This window comes from Lolium perenne, chromosome 6 (assembly GCF_019359855.2).
Source record: "Lolium perenne isolate Kyuss_39 chromosome 6, Kyuss_2.0, whole genome shotgun sequence".
In the NCBI taxonomy this organism is placed as follows: Eukaryota; Viridiplantae; Streptophyta; class Magnoliopsida; order Poales; family Poaceae; genus Lolium; species Lolium perenne.
The window spans coordinates 230281987-230297790 of record NC_067249.2 but is presented as its reverse complement, the minus strand read 5'-3'; the positions used below and the strand labels follow the sequence as shown (position 1 = coordinate 230297790).

Here is a 15804-nt window from a genome sequence, read left to right as displayed (position 1 = left end):
GATACTACGATACACCCCCTATACTTGTGGGTCATCAAAGAGCAAGACCGAGCAGTACAACCCCGACACTCCGGCGGCTTGCGCGGCGGAAGGGCGCCCTAAACTCGGCCAGAAGAAGCTCAAAGAGCTCAAACGGACGGACAATCCCGCCGACAGGATGCAGGGGTCGATCGACAAGTGCTGGGCCGACTTGAGGTCGCACGCCGACGGGAGGACGACAAGTTCGACGGCAGGTGGCGGGAGATGCTCACCAACCAAGGCGTCCGGATCGCCCTGTTGAAGACGACGGCGGCGGCGAAGAAGAGGAACACAGACTTGGCGTTCCTGATGGGCGGCGGCGACATGGAACTGATGGACGAGGAGACGAGGAATTGGTACCAGGGCCACCGCAGCGACATCCTCCGAGCCACTCCGGCCAGTCCTTCGTCGTCTCCGCCGGCTCCTACCTCGGCTTCCTCACCATCTACCTCGTCGACTGCGGCTGCTTCGACGTCCACTGCCGCTGCTTCCTCGTCGGCCGCCGCAGCCGCTTCGGCCACGGCATGTGAGGAAACTGGTCCGTCGGACACCGCCGTGCCGGCCGGGACTGCCGACGAGCCTGTCTCCGTGTAATTTCCCTCCGATCACCGATCTGTGGCTGGTCCTTTTGCTCCTTTTGCCGATCAACTGGCCGTACTTGTAGCGCGGGACGGCGATTTGTTTGAATTTAAACTATGTCCGCCGAACTCCGGGTGGACGACTGGAAATACGGTACTCCCCACAACTTAATTTCGTCCAATCCGGCGGTTGTTTCGTTCGAATTTGGGCGTGGGGAGCGCAAACGAGTGGGGATGCTCTGACACCACAGAGGCTCAGAGTCTAGTTCATCGGAGGAAGCCCCCATATCAGCGATCAACCGAGCCTATAGGCTTTGAGCGTAACACTCGTCAGACCGGATGATGCACAAGTAAACACATGTTTGAGTTTTGGCGATGAAAGCTCCACCGCAGTTCCGCTAATTTTGACATCCCACCTCCAGTTTGGTGGCAGTCTTTCCGAACTTGCTTTGACCTTAATTAGTACTTGTACGTACCCTATAAACTTTTTCAACGGACAACTTGCAAGAGGCTCTCCTATGTCCACGGTTCTCACCATGCCGACGGTCATTTCGAGCACTCCTAACCGCCCTCATTCCACACAAATATGGTGCTCGGATGATCCTTCCGGAAGAAGGAGCTATCCAGCATACTGTATCATGGGACCACGTAGTCAGGTTAAGCGTGGGAGCCTAACATCAGTCGTACCACCCAAATATATCAAAATGACTATGTCTTCCCATTTTACCGGTGTATTTTACGAGTTTCGCCATCTCCTCCACACAAATATTTTGCCACAAACAGTGTAACTTCTTGCAAGCAGGAACGGACCGTGTAATTAGTTTTTTTTTGAAAATCATACTTATATTAAGCAAGCAAGCCGCCTCATTAAAAACCTTCCAGTCCCCTTCGGTACCCTGGTAAGGAAAAGAGTGCGTCTGAAACTTGCTGCTTTGAGTTCAAATATTCGGTACAATATCTAGAATAGTTACATCACGAATAACATCAGCTCTAATAAAATCAGGAGGCCTATCTTCCCACATTAAACTAGTACTCGTTTCATATCCAAATTTTGCTAGATTATGAGCCACCATATTTGCTTCCCGACGACAATGTTGAAATATCACCAGATCCATCCTACTAGCAATTTGAAAGCAATCAGCTAGCACTGCCGTATAAGGACTGAGCAGATCAGTATCTCCATTGCATGCTTGAATTAACTCCAAAGAATCCGATTCAACATACGCCGAGTCACACCCAATCCGCTCAAGAAATTGTAGACCTCTTAACAGCGCCATAGCTTCAGCCGAGGCTGAACACATCAGATTATTCAGATTATTCAGTACCGTGTAATTAGTTAACAGTATAATGGAACCACTAGGAGCTCACCACAGCGCTCTGGCGTTCTGAGCCGTTGGATCGAACAATCCTGTGGTCTGCGTTTGTTTCTTTTACCGAATCGGTACGGACGACGTAATTCACGTCCCGCAAGGCCCATCTTCATTGGAGGGCTTCTACTCCCACGATTGGTCTGGGCCTCACCATGTTGATTGGGCCCAGAAGGCACTCAACGGGCCAATGTCATCTGGGCTTCCACCACTTTGCCTGCACCTTCCTCTTCCTCCTCCATCGATCTCCTGCGCCGCCGACCGTCCTCCGCTCGGAACAACCGTACGCCTCCGCCTCCGCCTCTCTTCCTGGTCGCCCGTGCCCCCATTGTTTCTAACCCTGCCACATCAGAACCATCTCCCCCACGGCCTGCAACGCGATCTATCTTGGTCCGCATGGGGCGCCATGCTTCCTCCGCCCGCTCCGGCTAATCCCGCCCACGGATGGACAGCGGGTTCGTCCGCCAGCGCCGGCAAATCCCCCCGACGGCTGGACAGGGAGATGACCTTACCAATTTCACAGTAATTTACCTCATTTGAACAGATTTGATTACGATATCAGTATGTTTACAGATTAGTTATATTGGTACAGCAGAATTGACCAATCTCCTCTCTTTTGGCGCTCCGCCGGCGGCAAATTTTGTGTTCGTTGCAGGCCGTAGGCTGGACTCCTTAAACGCGGTCGATCGAAATCGGAGGTCCATGTACTAAATGCGAACAACGGCCCTCGTTCCGTTCGCAGACCGGACCAGAGTTAACTGTATTTCCCGGCGACTTTAATGATGGATTCATGGTGGTAATTTCGACCCATTCATTATCATTCTTCTAATTATGCCACAACCTCGACCATCGACTCGTCAGCTCGCCCGGTGGTTGCGCTGGTGACCCAGCGACCGGCGTCCCGATGCGTGCTTCTGTCCAAGACGGCCACCGCGCTTCCGCCCTATATCCATTGCCTTCCCTGCACAGGTGCAAGGGGGAGGAGTAGCAGTCCTCTATCGTGTATGTATTTCTTGCTATAATCTCAAGAATTGTTGTTTACTAGACTACTAGGTGTATGGTATGCTATCATTGTATGAACTCTAAATCTATATTTTATATTTCAAGTGCTCTTTATTTTAACTATGCTCGAATAATATAATTCTATGTGCACCCCGTATGTGTCATATGTTCAAAATTGTAATTGTTAGTAATGTACTAATGTTAACACGGGCATAGCTTGTTCTTGCAACTTCGATTGCCTTCACCGGATGATGGGTTAATAAATGAACACAATGCATCATCAGGGCGAGAAGCATTCCAACTGCTGCTTACAACTCATAGCAAGTAAAAACTGTCTATACTGTTTTCAGAGGTGCAACATTATATGTTGGTGGCTATATGCCTGTATGGGCATGATGATGGTAATTTTTCAGATTGGATAATTGTTTAATTGCTCTTTTTGCATGTGGTTGGTAAACTCAGCAAATCGTTGGCCTGGTCATCACAATCTTTCCAGGAACAAGAGGTTTGTTATTCTCAGAAATCCACATGGTAACTGTTCCAAACAAAAGACAGATGTTGTGTTCATCATTTATATCCAAGTGCTATTTTACTGGGTTCTGACTGCTAATATTACTATCTTCAGATATTGAAGGAGACTAGGAAAGGCTTTGAAACAAAATTAATGGAAAGGTAGCTGAGCTGGATGCCTGAGTAGGTGGACATGGAGAAGTGAAGCAAATGCTATCCTTATTCTATATATGGTCTCCCGAGGTGAGAAGTTTAGTATGCTTGAACTTTCCATGTCATAAAATAAAAATATCAGAAGGCATGTCCCAATAGAAATATAATAGGATTTGTTGTTCTTGCAGATTCGCAGATTGTTGGTGGCTTCAGTTTTCTACTCATGAGATGATTCATGCATGGTTGTGTAAAGTTAGAATAAAACATCCCGTTCTTCTGTTTGTTTCTAATACCTCCCCCCTCATTTCTATCTTGCATTCATAAGTAGCTCTCCGGAGATTCCGGTGTAATTTTCACGGATTCACATCTCGGGATGGAAATAAGAAGCCAGCGAAGAAGGTGAACGGACGTCAGGAAGGTACTAGCCGAACAATACCTTTTTTTCTTCGTCCTTTCTCTCAACATTAATCAATCGGATGCATTTTACTGTATTTTTTGTGCTTACATATTTGTGTGAAGCTTTGATTTCATGGTTTACACTTCTCTCCCAACATATTGATTTCAGATTCTAGAGAGAGCGACTAGTCTTGAATCCTTGATGAGTGGGAATCCATGCATAAAGAAATCAGGTCCGTGTTTTTTCCACTGCCTTGCCTGACAGTGAGTTCTACACTTCTTATAGAGGAATCATCATCGTCTAAATTCTCTAACTCATCTCAGGGTGGAGTAAAATATCATGCTTCTACAAATGATCTCATTTGGAAGCAAGGAAAACTCTACTGAATTTGATGACAGCCATGCAGTATGTCTTTTTGTATGCGTCTGCAACTTGTTCTGTTTGAAGATCACCAGTGCTTGGTGCTATTGACTTGTTTTTTTCCTTTGTCTTGTGTTTAAAGAGGTGGCAGATTCATAGACGGTTGGCGTTCATGTGATTGACGGTAAAAAATATTTAACAAACCAAGCCATGATATCCCCAGCACAACTGAATCCAAAGGTAAGAACAAAGCTTGTCAGGTAAGGAAGAATCCATCCTCTGGTTTTCACCTCTTACTTTTGAAGATGGACAACGGGAGAGTTTTCCACATCAATCTTTATTATAAATCAGTAACATACATAATATTTACAACCTTTGTCTCATTTTCATATGCATAATGTGTCTTGTTCCGTGTGTTGTTTGAACCAAAAGAAGTAATGTTCATTACAACATGTTCTCCTAGGTTTTCTGATGCAAGTAACCTTGTAGTTACAGTTTTGTAATGACTTGATACTGAAGTGTAGAATCTACGTAACTTAGAAAATACTTCAGTTAGGATCTTCCTAATGGAAATAATATTACATTGGACTGTATATGCTAATCTTGTTTGCTGAAAAATGATGAATTTTTAAGATATACACGTATTATGTGGGTCTGAACCAAAATAGCATCATGATGCAGTGCCGTTATTGATTTAGGAGGCCTGCAATTGTGTAGTCGCAGATACTTGCAAGATTTGTATTGAGCCAAGGTTACTGCAAACATTAGGCTATTACTGACATGATAGTTTAGAATGATTTCTGGCTGATTATGCTAGAAACTTTATCTCATCTATTTTTAGGGAGCACGATTCAGACGTGTAAGTTTGAACCATGCACATAGTGCCTCTTTAATTAAGAAAACTATGTAGCCTCCAATTATTATCATATCTTTTATTTTTATTAATCAAAATTTCGAGATCTAGGTTTTAAGGTTTAGCAATGCCCTTGGTGCCTTCAGGTTTGTTTTTTGGAGTTGTGCATGCGCTTTCTGTTGAGAATCCTAATGCATAGTTATTCTTTTGAAGTGAAGCTACATGTTATTTTGTGAATGTTTAACATCGCTATTGTTGTAAAGGTCTTCCTAATCTATTTGGTAATCTGTTTTGATTAAAAAATGGTGCACAAGTTGTTCCAGATTAAAAAAACCAATATGATACATGTTATTTTGTTAATGTTTAACATCGCTATTGTTGTAAAGGTCTTCCTAATTGGTAATCTGTTTCGATTAAGAAATGGTGCACAAGTTGTTCCAGATTAAAAAAAACAATATGATACAATGCCATAACCGATTTTGGAGACTTAAGAGATATGTATTGACCCAAGGTTACTGCAGAAGGTTGTGGAACGTAGCATGCCTTTTTAATGCTGAAATTAAGAAGAATGTTTCTTGAAGCCTTGCTGACATTTAGAACATCACCACTATCTGTAGTAATCAGATCTGTTTGTGCCTTCATATATTTTCGTCATTAGTTGTGTGTTCTTTTACTGGGCATCCCCGTAGCGCTATCAATCGAGAAGTCTATTGCATACTATTATTTCTTGAAATACAATATATGTGAAGGCTCAGTCATTCTCCTGTTGTAAATGTCTTTCTCAGGATCTTCTTAGTATTAGCTATTATCATCAAGGATGAGGCGTTGGTCCAAATATCTGATTGAGACAGCAACTCTTCCATTCCAGTAAACTGAAGATAGTATAAAGCGAAAACGATAGCAGTGAGATAAAATTGAAGACTGTACTAGGGATAGAACATTAGAACACCTGCTGTGAGCTGATAGGCGTTTGCAGACTCCGATACAACCACACGTTTTGGATGTTTTCGTAACAAGGTTACATTGCTAGCTACACACCCATATAAGAGATTTTTCAGAACCAAACATTACGCTGTCTACCTCAGCCATCGTAATTTGGTATAACTTTACACCATGAGGATGGTGCTGATTGTACTCTTGTCTTTGATGGATGTATTTTCTTCACTAACTCGTGACATATGGCTGGTTAGAGGTGGGTGTTCGTGTTTACTGGGATAGCCAGTACACTGTACTTTTTCTACTCTACCAATAGATTGATGGTGGTCACCTCTTTCTGAAATGCAAATCGGTGAAGAAGTTGTGGCAAGACCTAAAGCTAGAAGATCTTCGTGACAAATGGTGTGAATTCACTGACCCAAAAGATTTTGTTGAGGCTGTTTTGCAGACTGATATGAGTAGAAGCATTCTTTGCCTTGCCCTCCTATGGAACTGGTGGATGACGAGGATCAAAGTGTATGCGGAAAATAAAATTTTCACTCATGAGCATGTGCTGGGACAAATCCGCAAGATGGCCCGAGATTACACCGAGTTCTTCGCAAGGGAGCAAAAGGAGAAAATGTCTGTACAACAATCCTGGCAAGCACCTCCGCAGGATATACAGAAGGTCAATATTGATGGTAGTTTTTCAGCTCAAGATAGGAGTGGTGGATGGGGTTTCATTATCCGAGACTCTGATGGAGATACTATATGCTCTGGAGCTGGTCGCATTCCCCATGCCCAGGATGCTCTCCAAACTGAGGCTGTAGCTTGCATCCAAGCTATGCAGGTGGCGGAAGAACAAGGCATGATTGATATCAATGTTGAAACTGATGCTTTATTGCTGGTTCAAGCAATCCACTCGATAGAGTCTGATATTGCACCAAATGGAGTGCTTTTCCGGGAGATAAAAGCTCTAGCAAGTTTGAACTTCAGACATTTTTCTATTTCGTATTGCCCTCGGGCATGTAATCTTGTTGCTGGCGCTCTACCGCACTATGGTGCAAAGATGGTTCTCGTGCCCCAAGCCATATGGCCGGGTCGAGTTCCTACCTTTGCCCACGACCGTGTTCAGCGATCTCGCTGCGCTGTTTGGTTAATGGAATTGTTTTTTTCCATAAAAAAAATAGATTGATTCTATTAATTGAAGAACACGACAGGTACTAACATAACATCAACATGCCATCATCTTCCCACTAACCCTGTAGTCAATGAGATGAAAAAATATTTAACTAAAAACTAATGAAATTCAATCAGGCCAAAAAATTCATAGGTTCCACAGGATAATGGTGTACCTTGTTATACCAAAAAGTAAACAATTTACTTCTCAATTTTTTTTTGAGAGACTCCATTCGTGTCTTTTACAGAAGGTGGGAAGTATTCATGTGGTTGTACATCTCATCGATTATTATTTTTATAATATGGACGGGCGTGGCAACGCGCGCATTTATGGTCTAGTTGATTTTACTTCTGGCCATGCTTAATACCATTTTACATAAACCTACAACGAGCCCCGTGCCCATGTTCTTCTTTTTTAAAACGGAGTCTGTTATAAAAACGACAAGCAAAAAACGAAAAACGATAAAGGGAAATGCAGCGGAGACACAAGATTTAACGTGGAAAACCCCTTCCAACACAGAAGGGGAAAACCACGGACGCCAGCCAGCAAAACTTCACTATATCGGAGAGTGTTTACAAGCACCGTGGGTTATCTTATAATATGATAAACCCTAGGTGACAGCTTACAAGATGTATATGTATAGGCGGTGCCAACGATCCGTACCATACCGCGGGGGGCGGAGGGCTGCCGCCCCCCCGCACACCCCTTTGCAGGCGTTCCTGCAGGGCACGATGTATGGACTAACTTCAGACTCCGCTACTCTTCGGCCCAAGCCTACTCGGTGACGGGGCTCACTCCGCTCGTCAGAAGTTAGCCTCCCTTTAGTATATGAATTTGGATCACAATATAACAAACTCCACCTCGAGACAAATTCCATCTTGTAGCATGAACTTCAACAATCTCCTTAACAACAAAGAAAAAACACTTGCTGGCGCCAACAACCACTTGGGCTAAATAGTTATACCAACCAAACTCGAGCAAAGCTCAAACTTGGAAACATGAACTGGATTTGTCATCATATCAGCAGGATTATCACGTGTATTTATCTTGCATACCTTCAGTTTACCTTGAGCAACAATGTCGCACACATAATGGTACTTGATATCAATTTGCTTTGTCCTCTCATGGAACATTTGATCTTTAGTAAGGTATATTGCACTTTGACTGTCAGAAACTGAAATCATTCCTTAGAAAAACCTTGGATAACAAGGGGTATCCAAGGGGACATGCTAAGAAAGTGAGAACAATGGGTAACTAAAATATCTACCTATGAAATGACACTAACTAAAAAGCATCAACAACAAAAGAGGGTTGCATCAATAGATTCATTAGACCACTGAGTTGCAGTTTACCAAAATAAAAATGGTAGGGTTCACATGTACAACATAAACTACTAGCTCTATACAAATAACCAACTAGACGAGCACAACTGAAATCAGTCCAATCGGACGAGCACAAATTGAATCACAGTGACAAATCAACAAACTGACTTGGGGATTATGGCAAGTTCACATGCAAAACAGTACAAAAATCTACAGAAACATACATAGGAATAGAACAAATCCGAAATCAAGCTACACATACAACAGATCCGCGAGCAACAAGCTACCAAAATCCAACAAATAAAAGCACAGAAGAAGATATGGGGCGATGCAGGGAGAAACCGTACCCATCCCACCGGAACCGACGGCTCCTACAACGTCGCCGAGCCCATGGACGCTCACTGGAACACTCACCATGGACCAACCCACGTCCTCGGTGACCAAGCGGACCCATGCTTCCGCCGATGTGAGGAACGAGTGTGTCAACACCCGGATTTTTAAGTCCAGATGCCTATTATATCATACATCGCAATCCCAGGAAGATTGTTTTTGCGAGACATAATAGTAGGTAGCATAGAGTCATTATTTCTTACAACACATACTTGTCTTACAACAATGGATCACATGATCCAATATTACACAAATAGATTGTTCAACATCACAAATAAGTAGCGGAAGCATAGTAGTAGTGTACTATTTATTCCACAGGCAACGCTTGACGTTAGAAGATGATCATAGTTATCGTAGACGTCCTGTTGTCCGTCATCCTGATACTGTTGCTTCTCTTCAAAGTCTGGCATTTGAATAGCCAGGGCAAAGCCATGAGTACTTTAAAGTACCCGCAAACTAATACTAAAGTAATTACCTATTTAGGGTAGTGAGGGGTGCTAAGCTCTAGGTTTATTTGCATAAAGCCAAGTTTTAGTTCACCAAACATTTAGTAAAGACTCATCATTTGCTAGACTAACTCAAGTGGGAACATTAGTGTCATTCCCACAAATCATTTGTAATTCAAGTCAAAATCACCTTCCAATTCATCATTCCTTTTTAAGATCAAAACTCTGATAACGGAACAGTATGGCCTTTCCAATCGTCCGTAACCGTGGACACGGCTATTCGATTAGGTTTAACACTCTGCAGAGGTTGTACTCTTGTGCCACAACTTTTGATTACATCCGTCGAGGATAACCCCGAATCATCGGAACTCAGTACGCGGATCATCAACCTTAACCTTTCACTTATATATACTATAGTATAGGCACCTCTCCCCATGAGCTTGGCCTCCCGGTGAAAACCAACTGTTAACCCGGGAACTGCACAGGGCTTGGGTCGTACATTCACCTCATATTCACATTATTTCTCATATACGGAGGCAGCCTCGGCGTAACCCCTATGATGCTTGTTTAGAGGGAACCCATACTAAAATACACAAGCTTCTAGTTAAGCCCTACCCATAATCAGGTATTGTGGGGGTACTTGTATAATTGGAAGGGTATCGCATTCAAACCCAATCATCAGTTTTCATTTAAACTCACCAAGTCAACCATGTCACCTTCAAGTTCACATTCTTTCGAAGTCATTTTACTTCACCATGTTCCCATCTAGAGTGGTCAAATTTTAGTTGATTAGCACTAGCCACTATTTCATGAGGGGTGCTATCTAACTTGGATTTTCTCTAAGCTAACCTTAAATATGGTTCTACTCTAGACCAAGTGAATCATAAATCAAAAAGTACTTTGAAAGTAAATAAGCAACTGCAAGGTAAAACATGGGATAGGTAATACATAACATTAAAGTGTGATGGTGCCTTGCTCTTGTAGAGCTTTGCACCATGGTGGTTAGCAAGGGTTAGCTTGCCTTGGTGGGGGTAGGAGTCAAAGTTTTCCTCCTCCTCTTGAGAGTAGCCTTCCTCCTCTTGGTATTCCTCGTTACTAGCGTCTATATACGAATACGAAGTATAAACACCAAACCAATCTTGCATACTAGACTAAAACACACCAAAGAGTTCACTCAATTAATCCTAACATCACATCATTCATGGCATGGTGAATTACTTGGTTCATTCTTATTTAAGAGAAAAATAATTTCCTCTCATTATAAGTATTTATTTAAATTGCTAATTAATCCTTTGGAGAGAAAATAATTTCCTCTCATTCTATCTTTTTAAGATTTAATCTCCACAAATAATAATAAGGTATGAAATATAAGTTGACCAAGGTCAACATTTCATATCTATTATGAGGGAGTATAATTTAAATGAGGTGCTACACCTCATGCAATTTAAGACTAACCTAAAAATGATTTAAAATCTCTAAGTAATAACAATTAGAGGTTTATTAACCCAAGGTCATTACCTCTTCTTGTATTACTTAAGATCAAGATTTAAATGAGAGAGTGGCTCTCATATTAGTTAAAGAATTTGAATTCCAAGTTTTAAATGCACTAGAAATGGCTCCATAGCCACTATTTTAATCTAGTCCATGACATGCAAACAACCTGGCTAGATTATTGCATAATCAATTAGAGTACATCATTTGTGACCTATGAGAGTTGGAATCAACTCCAAATCAATTTTGGTTGAATTTTAAATAAAGTTTGAATTTGCAAAAGTCCCTATCTTGTTATTTTCAGCATTTTAATTCTACTACGAAATTGGGGATGGGACTAGTGGCATTAGTTAGATAATTTTATTGGCTTTCCAACGGTATAAAGTTTGCTAAGTTTGGTGCAGTGGTTCAAAAGTTATTCAAATTTGAAGTGAGCACCAGATTTGAATTTGACTGAAACTATTTAATCCAGATTTGAATTAATGGGCTGCGCGGGAAAAGAGAATGGGCCGAACGGATTTAAATAGTGAAGCACGGCCCAGCAAGCATCTGGTGCGAGTGGGCTGCCCTAACGAGTGGGGGCCACCCGTTAGTGGCTATTAAACCAGCGAAACGGTACGCGATATAAACACCGTCGGATTAGATCACAGATCAACGGCTCTCAGCCGTCGTCTTCTCCGGTGAGAGGCCGTGTGTCTGGCGGCGAGCCTAGGGGGTGGGAGGACCTACCGGCGTTCCCCCGGGGTTCTGCTGGGTGCGAGGCGGCGTTGTCGACGGTGAGGAAGCTCCTAGTAGCAGTGGCGAGGCTCGGGGAGGCGTGGATCAACGGCGTCGATGTACTGGCTCCGGCGGCGGTGATCTTGCAATTGGGGCGCCTCCGGCAGTAATTGGAAGAGCTACGGTGGTGAGGAGGATCAGTGAAGAGAGGGGAGTCGAATGGTGTGAAGGGAGCGTGCTGGGAGTGGCTCTATTTATAGTGTCGAGGGGTGCCGTGGGATGCTGTGAAGGGGTAAGCATGGCGCGGCGTCTCCGGCGATCGAAAGGGCAAGTGAAGGACGACACTCGATGGGCGGTGGCATGGCGATGCTGAAGCGTCTTTCGGCGCTGCCAAAGCTGGACGGAATCGTTCAGGGTTATGAATTGAGTGCGGCAGTACTGCGGCAGGATTCCGACGAGGACGACGGCGACAAGGCTTCTGCGCGCGCTTGAGCATGTCTAGTGGCTAGAGGAGAGGGAGGCGGTGCTCGACGCAGTGCTAGGCTTTGCAGGGGTGGAGTTGGGCGCTCGATTCTTTACCGAGCCACAACTCTCCTTTCTTCTCCACGGGATCCTCTCCACCATCGTCTCCTCAACCCCCACCTGCCTTTTATTTCTCTCCAAACGGTGATGTCCGGCGCGCAGCAATGGCGGTTCTGCCTACCGCCAGAGCAGCGGTGGATCTGGTTCCGCATGGCCGGATCCTCGCAGCCTCGAGCACCAGCTCATGCGCTCGGGCTGCGAGCCGCTGCCTCGGTGATGGTGTCATCCTCAATCTCCGGCGGGGGTACGTGGAGGCGGAGCCGTCACCGCTGCCGAATATCCTGCGGACCATGCTGTCGGACATCAGCCTCGTCTGGGACGCCTACCACCTGTGCAAGAACTACTCGCGTGGCGAGCCGCGGCTTCGATTTCAACATCGGCGGCCGCCGCCGCGAGATGGCCCTCTGGACGCGCGACGACGGAGCGCTCGCCTACACCGTCGAGGCGGCGCTCGTCGCGAAGCCGAAGGGCACTCTGTACGTTGGGTTCAACATCGGCAGCGGCGGCACGTCCGTGGCGCGGATGAGCGAGCGCAGGGTGGCCGCGACCACCAATGCACGTCGGCCCAGCGCACTGCCTGCTCGTCCTCAGCTGTGACCAAGCCTCAAAAGCAATGTTGTTTGCTCCTCTCATGCATGGTCCCCGTTGGTTGATCTTTGAGTCTTTCACCTCTAGAAACCATGGTTGTGAGGTCGCGTCAGCGATTTGATTCAGTCTTTGTTCCTCAAATCATCTTTTGTCTCTCGCCACATCCAGCAACAAGGTACCTACGACCTTGCTGGATAGCTAGACAGTGCGCCGGAGCGTGACGGAGGACGGCGGCGAGACCTGGGTGGCCACGACAGCGTGCCCCGATACATGCATATCTCCGGCCATGTATCTCCCTTCAAGCAACACGGATCTTTGCAAGAAGCTGCCCAAAGCTCACAAATCAATTTTTCATGCCTGAGTTACAAATCAACTTTTCATCACAGTCGAGATACTTCTCATGTAATTACACAACTGGGAACCTTAACTGAGATTATTTTTTATCTGACGACGTACATGTAAACAAATTCGAAGCAAAATGCTGTCGCAAGGTGCCAAACCTTGTCCTAATTGGCACCTAACCAAAAAAAAATATACGAGTAGCTTCCTGCAGTTCAGTAGGCACGGCGAGCTCGAAAGCGAGACAACGGCGAGCTTCATGCAGTCTCAGCGATTTGGTCAATGTTTCTTCCCCTGGATCATAGCTTCATGCAGTTCAGTAGGCACGGCGAGCTCCCGAGCGACACAACGGCGTAGGCTCACCTCAACGACACAGCGAACGCCGCTGCTCTCATCTTGGGGGCTGGTTTCTACACTCCGGGGCGAGGAGCTGGGGGAGAATCTACATGCCGACGCCAGCAACGAGAGATGTACCTGGACTGGACGGGCGGAGAGGTGCTGCAGCCTGAGTAGTCAAGTCATGTAACTATGTAGGGGCATGGTAGTATGCACGTCGCTCGGCATGGGGCATTTTTCCAGCGTCCACATAGTTTCTCTTGAACCTCCAGATACAGAGTGACTTCTGCCTATCCCTCTCTCTCTCTCCCGCATTTTTCCTCTCTCACACCAGTGGGAATCAGATACTGAATCTAGAGGAACACTTCAGCTAAAACATTGTCTGCAGGTGCTAATCTGACGATCAAAATGCTAACTGGCTACCTACTGCTAACTGACGAGCATTTTTTGCTCCGGGACACCCAAAGCTGAATCAAACTAGACGAGCGCGGAGCCGCGGACCCGTCGCTGCAAGAGGTTGCGGACGCCATCGTCGCCAAAACGTCGACGGTGGCTAAGCACCTCGTCGTCGCCCTCATCGACGCCTTGGTACCCTGCATCCGACGAAGAGTCGCCGTCCTCGAGCTGAACCAGACCGGCTGCAAGCTCGATGCCACCGGCGCCCATGCTCTCCGCCACGGCGCCACGTGCTCCTTTGCGCCTACATAGCCCGGACCAACCTGAGATGTATTTTTATTCGAATCAGATACCCTCGTCGCAGTTGATTACAGTTTTGTAGTAGACAGGCAACTGAACTAACCTTAGGATGAACAAACAACATAATCTCTTCATTCCCGTCCCCATCGACAAGGTCTTGGTGCTCACCGTCACCGTGGCTGTCGTATCCAACGCTCACTTCGCCATCTGCTTCGTATCCTGAATCCGCAAGATCTATCTGAGAACAAATATGCAAGGTCAGACCATCAGGCGTAAGCATAATCGAAACCAATTGAAAACGACTCGAGTACAGTGTCAACGAAAAATAGCTGGCAAAACAAACTGACCGACGAGATCTCCAACGGCGACGGCGCGGCGACGGCATAATGTACCAGCGCGTCGGCGGCGCGGTGTGGACGACTCGCTGGCGACGGTGACGGCGTACTGTACCTGCGCGTCGGCGGCGCGGCGTAGACGGCTCGGTGGCGACGGCGTACTGTGCATGCGCGTAGACGGGGGCGGCATACTGTGTAGACGGCTCTACTGCACGCCTCCCGGTGGCCAGGTGGAGTAGACTGGTATGCTGGAGCTCTCGCCGCACCTGGAAAAGATGGTCGGCGCGGGGGGAATGAGGAGACTCTGCTGGGGGCAAGAGCACGATGAATTCTGGAAAATAATGGAGGACCGGTGAGTACTTTTTTGACAGCAGCAGCAACTCCACCTAGGGCTACCTGACATGAAACAGGGCCTATGCTCGTACACTACCTCATACAGTAGGTGAGATGGTGAAAAAGCCAAAAGCCAGGGAGAAAAGAAAGTTTGATGGGACTGAAAAATTGTAGACGCCCGAACAAAATGTCCAACCAAAGTCCACTTTGCACGAATCTCAACGTTCAGACGAAGGGCACAGAACACACCCACACTCATGCTTGGGTGTACAAAATCCACACTCTGGTGGTGGTATTCCATTTGGAGAAGATTTGCAAATTTTCAAATTTGAGGTGATCTAGATTTCATTCCCGGGTCCCATCTTGGCACATCATTTCTGGTCAACCTAGTCAACTCTAGCCCTGATGGTCAACACCAAAGTTGTTCACCTTCACTTTCTCTTGGATGATGTGGTCATAGTTTACCAAATTGGGTTTAGGAACCAGAAGATAAATGGGTGCAAAGTGGTGAAGAAAATAAAAGGGGGACGTATGACCATTATCATATGTGTGATAGTTTTGAGTTTTTCTTTGCTTTGATTCTTGTTTCTTTGATGCATTTGGGTTTGTTTTTGTTATATAAGAGTTTTAGAAACCATAGGTCAAGCAATGGTGGCCTTTGATGAAGATTTGCAAATTTGCTCTTATGTGTATGAGAGGGAATTTGGAATTCTTTTCCAATTCTTTTAATTTCCTCCATTTAGGGTTTTGTGATCTTGGTTTAAAGTTTAATAACAAGTGATCAGCATCTCAACACTCATCATGGTAATTGGACAAAAGAAAAGCACATTATGCATAGAACTATATGGAACACTATATGCAAAATAGAAAAGTTTTTGTTTGTTGTGAAAATTGAG

General features: G+C 45.4%; 2 long non-coding RNA genes across 11 annotated transcripts; one reads left to right on the top strand and one right to left on the bottom strand.

Annotated features, from left to right (window-relative positions):
- The first annotated feature begins 2160 nt into the window (after positions 1-2160).
- Positions 2161-7148, top strand: LOC127305948 (uncharacterized). Of its 9 annotated transcripts, XR_007854250.2 has the most exons (9): positions 2162-2485; positions 2619-2965; positions 3250-3317; positions 3428-3496; positions 3591-3718; positions 3817-4046; positions 4194-4257; positions 4349-4430; positions 4528-7148. It is a non-coding gene; the product is annotated as an uncharacterized lncRNA (long non-coding RNA). The 9 variants fall into 9 exon arrangements; XR_007854249.2 differs by having other exon boundaries at positions 2161-2485; positions 2619-3289; XR_011747745.1 differs by having other exon boundaries at positions 2161-2485; positions 2619-3317; positions 3428-3470.
- A 6047-nt stretch (positions 7149-13195) lies between these two features.
- LOC127305947 (uncharacterized) lies at positions 13196-15019 on the bottom strand. Of its 2 annotated transcripts, XR_011747744.1 has the most exons (4): positions 14936-15019; positions 14588-14841; positions 14344-14478; positions 13196-14263 (listed from the first exon to the last, which is right to left on the bottom strand). It is a non-coding gene; the product is annotated as an uncharacterized lncRNA (long non-coding RNA). The 2 variants fall into 2 exon arrangements; XR_011747743.1 differs by lacking the exon at positions 14936-15019 and having other exon boundaries at positions 14588-14929.
- Positions 15020-15804: the final 785 nt, after the last annotated feature.